Genomic DNA, 14542 nt, shown 5'->3' on the forward strand with positions numbered 1-14542 from the left:
GGAGAGCGCGGAGCTCGTCAGGCGGAGAGCGCGGAGCTCGTCAGGCGGAGAGCGCGGAGCTCGTCAGGCGGAGAGCGCAGAGCTGGTCAGGCAGAGAGCGCAGAGCTGGTCAGGCGGTGAGCGCGGAGCTCGTCAGGCGGAGAGCGCGGAGCTCGTCAGGCGGTGAGCGCGGAGCTCGTCAGGTGGAGAGCCCGGAGCTCGTCAGGCGGGGAGCGCGGAGCTTGTCAGGCAGAGTGCGTGGAGCTCGTCAGGCAGAGAGCGCGGAGCTCTTTAGGCGGAGAGCGCGGAGCTGGTCAGGCGGGGAGCGCGGAGGTCGTCAGGCGGAGAACGTGGAGCTGGTCAGGCAGAGAGCGCGGAGCTCGTCAGGCAGAGAGCGCGGAGCTCTTTAGGCGGAGAGCGCGGAGCTGGTCAGGCGGGGAGCGCGGAGGTCGTCAGGCGGAGAGTGCGGAGCTCTTCAGGCAGAGAGCGCAGAGCTTGTCAGGCGGAGAGCGCGGAGCTCGTCAGGCGGAGAGCGCGGAGCTCGTCAGGCGGAGAGCGCGGAGCTCGTCAAGCGGAGAGCGCGGAGCTCATCAGGCGGAGAGCGCGGAGCTCTTTAGGCGGAGAGCGCGGAGCTGGTCAGGCGATGAGCGCGGAGCTCGTCAGGCGGTGAGCGCGGAGCTCTTTAGGCGGAGAGCGCGGAGCTCGTCAGGCGGAGAGCGCGGAGGTCGTCAGGCGGAGAGCGCGGAGCAGAGCCGGCATTGTGTGTGCACGCAGGTGACGACCAGGGAACAGCAGAGCCGGATGAGTGGGAGCAGAGCACTAACTCACAAATTATAGCAGAAGCGACAAGAAAATGAATTGGGTTATATCCCCAACGTCCTCAGTCTGCTAACGTGTGTGACGCATTAAAGGGACATTTCCCTGCTTGATGTCAGTGAACGGAAACACTGTGGTTTCCATCTAGAGGCTGAACATGTGCGGACAGAATATCTCTGTGGTCTACACCACCAGCCTTCACATTATCGCAGCAGAACAAGTCCCCGTGTCCTCACAATTTCCAAGATACGTGCTCGCTGTCAGTGAATGGAAGCAAAGTATGAGTTTGTAGCAGAGCTGAGTTGGTCACATGTAGCAGAGGATAAATTTGATGTAGCAGAGCTGAGTTGGTCACATGTAGCAATGGATAAAGTTTATGTAGCAGAGCTGAGTTGGTCACATGTAGCAGAGCTGAGTTGGTCACATGTAGCAGAGAATAAATTTGATGTAGCAGAGCTGAGTTGGTCACATGTAGCAATGGATAAAGTTTATGTAGCAGAGCTGAGTTGGTCACATGTAGCAGAGCTGAGTTGGTCACATGTAGCAGAGAATAAATTTGATGTAGCAGTGCTGAGTTGGTCACATGTAGCGGAGGATAAATTTGATGTAGCAGTGCTGAGTTGGTCACATGTAGCGGAGGATAAATTTGATGTAGCAGAGCTGAGTTGGTCACATGTAGCATAGGATAAATTTGATGTAGCAGAGCTGAGTTGGTCACATGTAGCGGAGGATAAATTTGATGTAGCAGAGCTGAGTTGGTCACATATAGCAGAGGATAAATTTGATGTAGCAGAGCTGAGTTGGTCACATATAGCAGAGGATAAATTTGATGTAGCAGAGCTGAGTTGGTCACATGTAGCGGAGGATAAATTTGATGTGGCAGAGCTGAGTTGGTCACATGTAGCAGAGGATAAATTTGATGTAGCAGTGCTGAGTTGGTCACATGTAACAGAGGATAAATTTGATGTAGCAGAGCTGAGTTGGTCACATGTAACAGAGGATAAATTTGATGTGGCAGAGCTGAGTTGGTCACATATAGCAGAGGATAAATTTGATGTAGCAGAGCTGAGTTGGTCACATGTAACAGAGGATAAATTTGATGTAGCAGTGCTGAGTTGGTCACATGTAGCAGAGGATAAATTTGATGTAGCAGAGCTGAGTTGGTCACATGTAGCAGAGGATAAATTTGATGTAGCAGAGCTGAGTTGGTCACATGCAGCAGACGATAAATTTGATGTAGCAGAGCTGAGTTGGTCACATGTAGCAGAGGATAAATTTGATGTAGCAGAGCTGAGTTGGTCACATGTAGCAGACGATAAATTTGATGTAGCAGTGCTGAGTTGGTCACATGTAGCAGAGGATAAATTTGATGTAGCAGTGCTGAGTTGGTCACGTAGCAGAGGATAAATTTGATGTAGCAGAGCTGAGTTGGTCACATGTAGCAGAGGATAAATTTGATGTAGCAGAGCTGAGTTGGTCACATGTAGCAGAGGATAAATTTGATGTAGCAGAGCTGAGTTGGTCACATGTAGCAGAGGATAAATTTGATGTATCTGAGCTGAGTTGGTCACATGTAGCAGAGGATAAATTTGATGTAGCAGAGCTGAGTTGGTCACATGTAACAGAGGATAAATTTGATGTAGCAGAGCTGAGTTGGTCACATGTAGCGGAGGATAAATTTGATGTAGCAGTGCTGAGTTGGTCACATGTAGCGGAGGATAAATTTGATGTAGCAGAGCTGAGTTGGTCACATGTAGCGGAGGATAAATTTGATGTAGCAGAGCTGAGTTGGTCACATGTAGCAGAGGATAAATTTGATGTAGCAGAGCTGAGTTGGTCACATGTAACAGAGGATAAATTTGATGTAGCAGAGCTGAGTTGGTCACATGTAGCAGAGAATAAATTTGATTTAGCAGAGCTGAGTTGGTCACATATAGCAGAGGATAAATTTGATGTAGCAGGGCTGAGTTGGTCACATGTAGCAGAGGATAAATTTGATGTAGCAGGGCTGAGTTGGTCACATGTAGCGGAGGATAAATTTGATGTAGCAGAGCTGAGTTGGTCACATGTAACAGGATAACTTTGGTATAGGAGAGCTGAGTTGTTCACATGTAGCGGAGGATAAATTTGATGTAGCAGAGCTGAGTTGGTCACATGTAACAGGATAACTTTGGTATAGGAGAGCTGAGTTGTTCACATGTAGCAGAGGTTTAATGTGGCAGGGATGAGTTGTTCACATGTAGCAGAGGACAAGTTTGATGCAGCAGAGTTGAGTTGCTCAGATATACCAGAGGTTTTATGTAGCAGAGCTGAGTTGTTCACATGTGGCATAAGATCTGACGTCATCTTTAAATGACAATTTAAACATTCGTAGGTCTCTGTCTAGTCTGTACTGGGCAGCACGGTGGCGTAGTGGTTAGCACTGCAGCCTTGCAGCGCTGGGGTCCTGGGTTCTAATCCCACCCAGGACAACATCTGCAAAGAGTTTGTATGTTCTCTCCGTGTTTGCGTGGGTTTCCTCCGGGCACTCCGGTTTCCTCCCACATTCCAAAGACATACTGATAGGGATTCTAGATTGTGAGCCCCATCGGGGACAGTGATGATAATGTGTGCAAACTGTAAAGCGCTGCGGAATATGTTAGCGCTATATAAAAATAAAGATTATTATTATTATTATTGTCCCTTGATCCCTTATCTTCCTGTGGAATCACAAGTCCCAGCATACCTCCACCATCTGCACAGACAGCCCCCCGGCCGGAACATTCTGGAGGCATCACGTATTAATCCCGTGTGACGTAAACACCAATATACCGTTTCCGGGGATGTGAGGCGTCCGCGGGTTGTGGTCTTATTACTGGTGACAGATTCCCGTCCTCATAACTTCTCGTATCAAATCATAAAGCGGCGGATACAATGTAGCACGAGGTCTCCGGGATTCCATCGTGATATTCCCCGCAGTGCCGGCTCATTTATATAAATAATTTTCTCATTTTTAGTATTTCTGCTTGCTGTCAGTTAATAGAATGCATCACCTGGATCACCATCAGTACATCATCAGAATCAAGTTTTGAGTATTTGAGACGGATTTGAAGGAATTCTCAGTTTCTGCACCCCAAAAAATATTTGTGAATACACCCAAACTGATATTTTGGAGCAGAAACTAAGCAGAAACTCAATCAAAGCCTCCTCATAATCTCAAAACTAAATTTTGAGGAATTTTTAGTTTGAACATGAATCACGTTTTGCATTGTTACATGTCACCACTGTCAGTACATGAAATCAGAGCCAGAACCACCGTCAGTATATGGATACAGCGCCAGAAACACCATCAGTACATGAATATATCACCAAAACTACCGTCAGTACAGGAATACATCAACAGAACTACCATCAGTAGAGTAATAAATCACCAAAATCACTGTCAGTACACGAAGACATCACCAGAACGGCCACCAGTACAGGAATGCATCACAAGAACCACCGTCAATACAGTAATTCATCACCAGAACTACCGTCAGTAGAGTCATACATCACCAGAACCACCGTCACTACAGGAATACATCACCAGAACCACCATCAGTACAGGAGTACATAACCAAGCTTAGTATAGTGATCAGATGCCGTTTCAGGTCAGCACTGCACTGGTTGAACAGTCATATGAATGGTTATTTCTTTTGGTGTGCTGCCCCCTCCAGGTTTATTTTTCTTAAAGGCATTCTCCAATATAACAAAACAATAAGACTGTTTGTTTTTTTCCAGACACATGTACAACCTATTGTAAGGGCAACCCCTCTAAGACACAAGCTAAAACTGCAGCAAAAAATGGATTAAAAATAATATCAAAAACATTAGCACCATGCGGTGTTTTGGGGACCCCCTTTTTCCAAGTCCCCCGCAGTGGCGCAGGATATGCTCCTTTTTCTGCTATCCTGCATTCATCATAGTCAGGAAATCTTTTACATTCGCCTCCGGAGTAATCGTCCTCATGCTGCCAAGTTTGGGAAAACCACCAACTCCATCATCCTCCCGTCCTTATCCGACCGGCAGAAAGTGCGGAGCCAAATCCATGCGCGGCTCTCTGCACAGAAGCCTCCGCCAACACCGCGGGTTTTGTCAAGTACGGCTGGAATTCGTCCTCTTTTTTTTTTCGTGTCCCCAGACTGTCGCTTTGTTCCAAGTTTTCTCCGCGGAAGAAAAAAAAAACCCTCTCGTACGACCGTGGCTCAGGCATTTCGGAAGACGGGTGCAATGAAATCATGGGACAATAATATATACCGCCACCCGGTGCAACAATGATATTTATCAGAAGAATTGTGACCTGATTCCATTAGGACTGCCCTGATTACTGCCGCAGAGTCTGAACCAGCAGGGGATGACAGAGACGTGAGAAGCCCGACCGCTAACATAAAGGCCGCAATTTACAGGGATAGTCCAGTGGGGGGAAAAAAAATGACTGACTTCTTCATCCCCCATAGCTGACACTTATCCAGTCCCTGCTGGTCTCATGGAAAGAAATGTCCATTAACATGTCACTGCTAGCTGATGAGTAGTTATCATCCAGTATCTTCTTGTTTTTTCTTTATCTAGACATATTCTATGTGATCCCTCATTACAACGCTACGGAAGTGAGAAAGTATGATTTTCTTTGGAGTTTCCCTTTAAATCCTTCGATCTATACCCATTCTTAGAGCACTGCAGTGCAGTCACTGAACCAGCAGGGGTCGACAGATGCAATGCCATCCCATATGACAAATTAAAACAGATGACAAAGAAGACTGCCGTTTTGTGTCCGCAGCTCCCGTGCAGACCTATGCAGATACGTCATTCCTATCCGACCCCTCTTTTGTTTGACCCCAGTCGTTTCAGAACTAAAATAAACAATGTCTCCTCTTATTCAGATACATTCATAATGACAGACCGAAACCTAATGGGTCCAACAAGAAGAGGTCTTCACGCTAGAAGTCCCCTTTTTTTCCGCCCATTTTTCAATCTTTTGTAGGTAACACGTGAGTGCCAGATTCGAATCCAGAAGGATTTCAGTTTTGGTACCATGGAGACACATTGATGTGCAGAGGAGCTGTATACACAAAACGGCTGGAAATGTTTCATCAGGACTAATTGCAAAATTGCTGTTTTTTTTTTCTTTTTACATATAATATAGCTGCTAATGTCTACCTACCCTCTAAGAAATAACGAAGGCTGTTTTACCCGCCTACCCACTACAATCAATTCCATACGTTCTACCGTATTAATGACTCACCTTCTTCAACCCTCCAGGAACTATATATAGGAGTTTCATCTCACAAGGCGACTCTAGAACATCAGCGCAATCCTGTAAGATTGGCATCGGGGGCCATAAATCTTATTTAGCCCTTTGCTAATACCGGGATGATTGTCCCTGCGCCGCGCCAATAACGCACAGGTGTTCCTGCTCATTTTTCCTCGCCGGCTTCGGAGCACATTGTAGCCTCCGGCACAAAGCTCTGATGTGATATCTTTAATTACGGTTTTATTGTTCTGTAGAGGGAGAAAAATCGCGTTAAAATTTGATTTTATTTTATTTTGCGCCTGGGAAATGTCACCGCCGGTAGCTGCCCGCGTCTTAACGCTCGTGTAACGCGGCAGAAATGAGATTGAAGGGGGGAAAAAAAAAAAGATAGAAAGCCTACCGAGAAAGCGTCCAGTTGGCCAAATTAGAGGAAAAAGTAGATAAATAAACATTCACAAATCCACATTAGCAGATTGAAAATAAAACAAAAAAAACCAGAATTCCTATAAGCGGCGTAATACTTCGTTTGTCCTGCGGAGGAGCTGCAGGGAAACTGAACACTTGTCAGATTCTCTTAGCGATTGCTGCTGATCAGTAAGGGTCGCAACAATTCTAACTAAAAGGGGTTTTTTTTTGTTGACCGCCGCTTAATGACATGTCTAATGACATCAAGACCCTATATAAGGTGTGCTTAATTATTAGGCAACTTCCTTTCCTTTGGCAAAATGGGTCAGAAGAGAGATTTGACGGCTCTGAAAAGTCCAACATTGTGAGATGTCTTGCAGAGGGATGAAGCAGTCTTGAAATTGCCAAACTTTTGAAGCGAACAATCAAGCGTTTCATGGCAAATGGCCAACAGGGTCGCAAGAAGCGTGTTGGCCAAAAAAGGCGCAAAATAACTGCCCATGAATTGAGGAAAATCAAGCGTGAAGCTGCCAAGATGCCATTTGCCACCAGCTTTGCCATATTTCAGAGCTGCAACGTTACTGGAGTAACAAAAAGCACAAGGTGTGCGATGCTCAGGGACATGGCCGAGGTAACGAAGACTGAAAAACGACCACCTGTGAACAAGAAATATAAGATAAAATGTCAAGACTGGGCCAAGAAATATCTGAAGACTGACTTTTCAAAGGTTTTATGGACTGATGAAATGAGAGTGACTCTTGATGGACCGGATGGATGGGCAGAGGCCGGATCAGTAAAGGGCAGAGAGCTCCACTCCGACTCAAACACCAGCAAGGTGGAGGTGGGGACTGGTATGGGCTGGGATCATCAAAGATCAACTTGTGAGAGCTTTTCGGGTTGAGGATGGAGTGAAGATCAACTCCCAGACCTACTGCCAGTTTCTGGAAGACAACTTCTTCAAGCAGTGGTACAGGAAGAAGTCGGTATCGCTCAAGAAAAACATGATTTTCATGCAGGACAATGCTCCATCACATGCCTCCAACTACTCCACAGCGTGGCTGGCCAGTAAAGGTCTCAAAGAAGAAAAAATAATGACATGGCCCCTTGTTCACCTGATCTGAATCTTATAGAGAACCTGTGGTCCCTCATAAAATGTGAGATATACAGGGAGGGAAAACAGTCCACCTCTCGGAGCAGTGTCTGGAGGCTGTGGTGGCCGCTGCACGCAATGTTGGTCGTAAACAGATCAAGGAACTGACAGAATCTATGGATGGAGGCTGCCGAGTGTCATCATAAAGAAAGGGGGCTATATTGGGCACTAATTTTGGGGGGTTTTGTTTTTGCATGTCAGAAATGTTTATTTCTAAATTTTGTGCAGTGATATTGGTTTACCTGGTGAAAATAAACAAGTGAGATGGGAATATATTTGGTTTTTATTAAGTTGCCTAATAATTCTGCACAGTAATAGTTACCTGCACATCAGATATCTTCCTAAGATAGCCAAATCTAAAAAAAAAACACTGCAACTTCCAAAAATATTCAGCTTTGATATTTATGAGTCTTTTGGGTTGATTGAGAACATAGTTGTTGATCAATAATAGAAGTAATCCTCTAAAATACAACTTGCCTGATAATTCTGCACGTAGTGTATAGCGCCAACATATTCATGCGTCTTTGCGTTTATCCGCTGTGCGTAGTAGATTCACTTGTGCGGATTCTTTTATTTTGTCGTTTACACATTTCTCTTCTTCTTGCCCTCTTTTCCTCTATCCAGGTCCCAGATTCTCTGTCCTTAATCCTGTGACTCTCTGCTTCCTGTACAGATCCCATGGATCCTTATCTATCCCAGTGCCCCTTCTTTTCTCCTCAATCCCATGGATGGCTTCTGTCCATATCTCCTTCTCGCTCCTCAGATTCCATCCATCACTTGTCTTTGCTCCCTTCACCTTCCCCGGATCCCGTCATTCCTTTGTCTCAGGTTTCTCTTCATTAGATCTCATGTATCCTTCTATCTCAGATCCCTTCCTCCTTCTCAGATCACATTTCATATATATTACGTATATGGCGGTAATAATTCCACATCATGTACAGACCTCGCTAACGTTGCCCCAGAATCTAGATTCCCTATCAGTGTTTGGAGATTCTGAGGAAATCAGAGAACCCGGAGGAAAACCACACAACCATGGGAAGAACATACAAACCCAGATCAGATATTGTGCTGCAAAGTACCAGTGCTAACCACTGAGCCGCCGTGTGCCCCGTATATTCCTTCATCAATCCTCAGTTCTCATGCATTTTCTTCCTCCTCAGATTCCATACATCCCTTCTTCCATCTCGGATCTCATGTATCTCGTGTTTTTTCTTCATCCTCAAATCACATGTATTCATTCCTCTCCCTTAGATCCCATATGTTTCATCTGTCTTTCCAAATGTAATAGATTTCCACTTTCTCCTCAGATCCCATGTATCCATCCTTTCTCCTCAGATCCCATGTATCCATCCTTTCTCCTCAGATACCATGTATCCATACTTTCTCCTCAGATGCCATGTATCCATCCTTCCTCCTTAGATCCCATGTATCCATCCTTTCTCCTCAGATACCATGTATCCATCCTTTCTCCTCAGATACCATGTATCCATCCTTTCTCCTCAGATCACATGTATCCATCCTTTCTCCTCAGATCACATGTATCCATCCTTTCTCCTCAGATCCCATGTATCCATCCTTTCTCCTCAGATCCCATGTATCCATCCTTTCTCCTCAGATACCATGTATCCATCCTTTCTCCTCAGATCCCATGTATCCATCCTTTCTCCTCAGATACCATGTATCCATACTTTCTCCTCAGATGCCATGTATCCATCCTTCCTCCTTAGATCCCATGTATCCATCCTTTCTCCTCAGATACCATGTATCCATCCTTTCTCCTCAGATACCATGTATCCATCCTTTCTCCTCAGATCACATGTATCCATCCTTTCTCCTCAGATCACATGTATCCATCCTTTCTCCTCAGATCCCATGTATCCATCCTTTCTCCTCAGATCCCATGTATCCATCCTTTCTCCTCAGATACCATGTATCCATCCTTTCTCCTCAGATCCCATGTATCCATCCTTTCTCCTCAGATACCATGTATCCATCCTTCCTCCTCAGATCCCATGTATCCATCCTTTCTCCTCAGATACCATGTATCCATCCTTTCTCCTCAGATACTGTTAGGTTGAACTATTTAATAAAATGTTCACTTAAGTTGCCTACTCCTGGCCTAATGGATATTGATCAGGTGCGCACCAAAGAAATAAACATATAACAACACACAGTCATATGTAAACTCTCCATGATCAATCTATGGCCCAGCTGCAAGGGAAAAGAGACTTTATTCAGTCAGAACACATGGTTACATATCTCCTGTAAGGGGGGCTCGGTTAGCTCTAAAATGGGAGTGATCGGATGCATTCCATTGGTTAGTGGGTTGGGCAATGAGCAAGTCCATGGGTGGATCCATGAGGTCATCAGGGTGGGTTGGTCCATGAGGTCATCAAGGTGGGCGTCACTGTGGGTGGATCCATGAGGTCATCAGGGTGGAGGTCATCAGGGTGGGCGTCATCTTGGATACCAGCCAGGCAGCCACATGGCTCTCTGATACAGGAAATGGCAGCCATCTTTAGTGTCTTACTTTCATCTAAAAAACTTATGTAAGATCAAACAATACACGTTATGGGTCATTTCTCTCAATCTCTTATGGCTTGGGGTTAATTAAGTATTTGATCTTATGGCTCTCCTCAACAGTCCCCCCTAAATACTTTATTAACCCTTTTTTTATCTTGATCCCACCGTGGTTCCCTAACCCACCAGTGTTAAGTGTCACTATGACATCAGAGGCTTCATGACAATACAGATGCTATAGACACCAGAGAATGTGTGACCAATCATGGATATATCAGGAGGTACCTCGGAGTGCGCTACCAGCGTCCTCGGGACTTTTCTACCTGCTGGATCTATTACTCTCCAATCTCCATGGTTACATAAAATACATATGTCACTCACCCTGATGTAACACATCCTATATCTGACCGTCTCGCCCGGGAGGGGGGAATTGGAGTTTTCACCAGTTTGAGACAAGTTTTCCCTTGTGGATAACCTCCCTTTGTAGCTGGACTTTGACAAGCAGGTCAGATCCTACTCTGTCCCTAACTGTCTAACAAGTTTATAATGTGAGAGATGGATTAAATGGCGCTATAACAATTAATAATAATAATATGAATCCAGAAGACGCTCAGCAATCCTGACTGAAGTAGGAGTAGTCAGGAGCACTTGGTAGGAACCCTCAAATCTCGACTCCAGGGATGTCTTTCTGATGAACTTCTTTACCAGCATGTAGTCACCAGGTTGGAAATCATGGGTACCTTCACTGGAATCTGGATCTGGAATGGATGATAAAACTTGTACATGTGTTACTGACAGTTCTTTTAGTAAGGACAATTACATAATTTACAAGAGTATCACTTCCTAAAGTTAGTTGTTGTGGAAAATATTGACCCAACCTTGGAGGCTCCCCCAAAAAGAATCTCGTGTGGTGTGAGTTTGGTGGGACCCCTTGGAGTGTTTCTGACTGAGTATAAGGCAATGGGCAAAATGTCTGTCCAAGTCTGACCTCCTAACTGGCTTTCAGTATTTTATTTTTCAAGGTGCCATTCAGTGTTTCTACTTTCCCACTGCTTTGTGGGTGATGTGGAGTATGTAAACCCAAATCAGCTCCCACCAATGTCCATAGTTCCTTAGTCAGTGCTGCAGTGAATGCAGGTCCTTGGTCACTCTCAATTACCTCTGGGACCCCATATCTGCATACTACTTCAGTCACCAGTCTCTTAACAGTCACTCTGGCAGTCATGTTTGTTACTGAATAGGCTTCGGGCCATCCTGAGAACATGTCAGTTACTACCAGTACATACTCGTACTTCCCTACTTTTGGCATTTGATTGTGATCAATCTGAATCCTCCGAAAGGGATAGAGTGGTTTAGCCAATGTTTCTGAGTAACTTTCTGTGGCGGTGCTGGATTGCATGTTGCACACACAAGGCAGGAATTGCAGTATTTTTGGGTGACAGTAGAGATCCCAAGTGCCATGTAAGTCTTCCAAATCAGGTCAATCATCTGATTCCGGCCTCTGGGCGATACCGTGTGCCCATTCTGTCTCCGAGGAATACAGATTACGGGGTAGACAGAACTTTTTGTTCACCCTCCAGACTCCATCTTCATCCTTTTTTAGCTCCTCCTTCTTGTCATTGCTTCTTTTCATCATCCAATGTCTTGATGTAGATGGATAATCCTCATAAGAGAGCCTTTAGTCCCTTCAGTGTTTTGTGACACGTACACCGCTGCTTTCTCTTTCCCAAATGGATCAGCAGCATAGGTTTTTACTGTTTTGTCAGCAAAGAAGTTCCTCCTTGCTTCTGGAGAATCCAATCTTCCGTGAGCTTTGATCTTGATCACTGCAACCTCCGAACGTAGATCAAGAGCGGCCACAAGTTAGTTAGGTATCCTCTGGCTGCCCAGATACTGCCGAAGTCATGAGCCACTCCGAAAGCATATCTTGAATCCGTGTAGAGGTTGACCACCTTCTCCGTTGCTTCCTGACAAGCCAACGTCAAAGCTTTAAGTTCCGCTTCTTGTGCAGACATGTGCGGTGGTAGTGATCCAGCTGAGATGACCTGGTCATGTGTAACCACGGCATATCCCGTATGGAACCTTCCCGTTTCATCTGCAAATCTGGAACCATCAGTGAGGAACGTCAGGTCAGCATGTGGGAATGGGTCTTCAGACACGTTTTTCTTGGAGGCTACTTCTTTCTGCATTTGTTCAAGACAGTCATGATCCTCCTTTGAGTGTGTAGAGGCATCTTCTCCGAGAGCATGAGCATCATCATCCACATCCCCCCTGGAAAGAGGAAGCAGCATGGACAGTTTGAAGATGCTGCAGCGGACAAGAGTGACATTATCCGGAACCAACAGCGAATATTGTAGTCTCATATGACGCTGCACCAACAGATGTTTAGGGTTGCAGGAATAGCAATTATGTCGTGTGGAGCCATTAAGAGAACTGGATGTCCTCAGATGATATCAGAATTTGGGATTCCAAAAGCTGGTGCAGACTGTATGGCCTGTTTAAGAGCGTAGAAAGCTTCCACGGATTTGGTACATAGTGGAAACGCTGATGTCTTGAGGTCTTTGTACAATGGCTGCATCAGCTTTGAAGCATCTGGAATCCTCTGGCGACAATAAGTGATAGGTCAGCCAGCTCATCCGAGGCCCATGTCTTGGGTTCTTGGCAGAACTCAACACCAGAGTCCCATGTCTTGTCACTGGCAAGTGAGTCATCATTGAACACGATATCCATAACAGGCCAATATGCATCGACTGCTTTAAGATTTGACAGGGAAATTAGATCTTGCCACGTAGCTGGGTAAGTTCTTTGGATTTGAAGCATGCTTCTGTAGAAAGGCATCGGCTGTTTTTCTGGATCTGGAGCTTGGTACAACAGAGTAGCAGCTTGCTGGGGTGTAAACTTGACGTAGAGGGTGGGCTCCTCAGACATGAGCATTGGCACTGTTGGTGGTGACACCTGAGGCGGGAGTAGAGATGGCACCGGAATTGTCAAGGTCTCAATTTGCTCACTAATATTCGCATACTCTAAAATGCGAGTTATTGCTGCATGAAGTTGTTGAGCACTAACGTCTGGATGAATAGGGTCAAAAGTAGGGGTCACAGCGTGTATGATCATTCTACATGGAAGATTGCCAGCTTTAGTCACCACTATGTCCCCAACAGCTATCTGACCATGTGACTCAACAATGATTTGACTGTCAGCTTGAATAGTCGCCCCTCCTGCTTACACTATAGCTCTAGCTACACCTCCATTATGCTCTAACCGAGAATTGGCAGCTTTAACAATAGCGTCTGTTTCCATTGTCGTTATGTCACCCTTTCCCACCACTAACAAGGGTCCCTCAGGAAGTTCTTTTTGAAAACAGGTTGTCAACATTCCCTCCCCTTTGTGCTTCCTGTGCTATTGACATCCCCCTCCCAGATTGAGCCCCCCCTTGATACAGTTGCCACCGTCCCATACAGGTGTGCACTTGGCTGCAAGAGAGCCTGTGAGGTACCGGGCATAGGGTTAGGTAGACTGTGTGAGAGTGCTATTGTAGTGGAAGCGTTGGGAGGAGAGGCCATTGCTTGGAGCATCTTGTGTGGGTTGTTGTGAACAGGTAATTCAGAACCACAATGGACATTGAAGTTCAGAGCACACAAAGTGACCTGACAATTACCAAAAACATAGGACGAGCTCTGAGACGTGGGAACTCCGCTGACCGCAATCCCCAATCCTATCACACAACACCAGAGGTAGCCGTGGATTGCGCCTAATGCTCCCTATGCAACTCGGCACAGCCTGAGAAACTAACCAGCCCTGAAGATAGAAAAATAAGCCTACCTTGCCTCAGAGAAACTCCCCAAAGGAAAAGGCAGCCCCCCACATATAATGACTGTGAGTAAAGATGAAAACACAAACACAGAGATGAAATAGATTTAGCAAAGTGAGGCCCGACTTACTGAATAGACCGAGGATAGGAAAGATAGCTTTGCGGTCAACACAAAAACCTACAAACAACCACGCAGAGGGGCAAAAAGACCCTCCGCACCGACTAACGGTACGGAGGTGCTCCCTCTGCGTCTGAGCTTCCAGCAAGCAAGAAAAACCAACAAAGCAAGCTGGACAGAAAAAATAGCAAACAATAATAACACAAGCAAAACTTAGCTTACGCAGGACAGACTGGCCACAGGAACGATCCAGGAGGAAGCAAGACCAATACTAGAGCATTGACTGGAGGCCAGGATAAAAGCACTAGGTGGAGTTAAATAGAGCAGCACCTAACGACTTAACCTCCTCACCTGAGGAAGGAAACTCAGAAGCTGCAGTACCACTCTCATCCACCAAAGGAAGCTCATAGACAGAACCAGCCGAAGTACCACTCACGACCACAGGAGGGAGCTTGGCCACAGAATTCACAACAG

General features: G+C 45.8%; 1 protein-coding gene across 4 annotated transcripts in view; it reads left to right on the forward strand.

Annotated features, from left to right (window-relative positions):
• ILDR2 (immunoglobulin like domain containing receptor 2) overlaps window positions 1-14542 on the forward strand; it is a 274974-nt gene that overhangs the window by 208620 nt on the left and 51812 nt on the right. The gene's annotated exons all lie outside the window — the stretch shown is intronic.

This window comes from Ranitomeya imitator, chromosome 3 (assembly GCF_032444005.1).
Source record: "Ranitomeya imitator isolate aRanImi1 chromosome 3, aRanImi1.pri, whole genome shotgun sequence".
In the NCBI taxonomy this organism is placed as follows: Eukaryota; Metazoa; Chordata; class Amphibia; order Anura; family Dendrobatidae; genus Ranitomeya; species Ranitomeya imitator.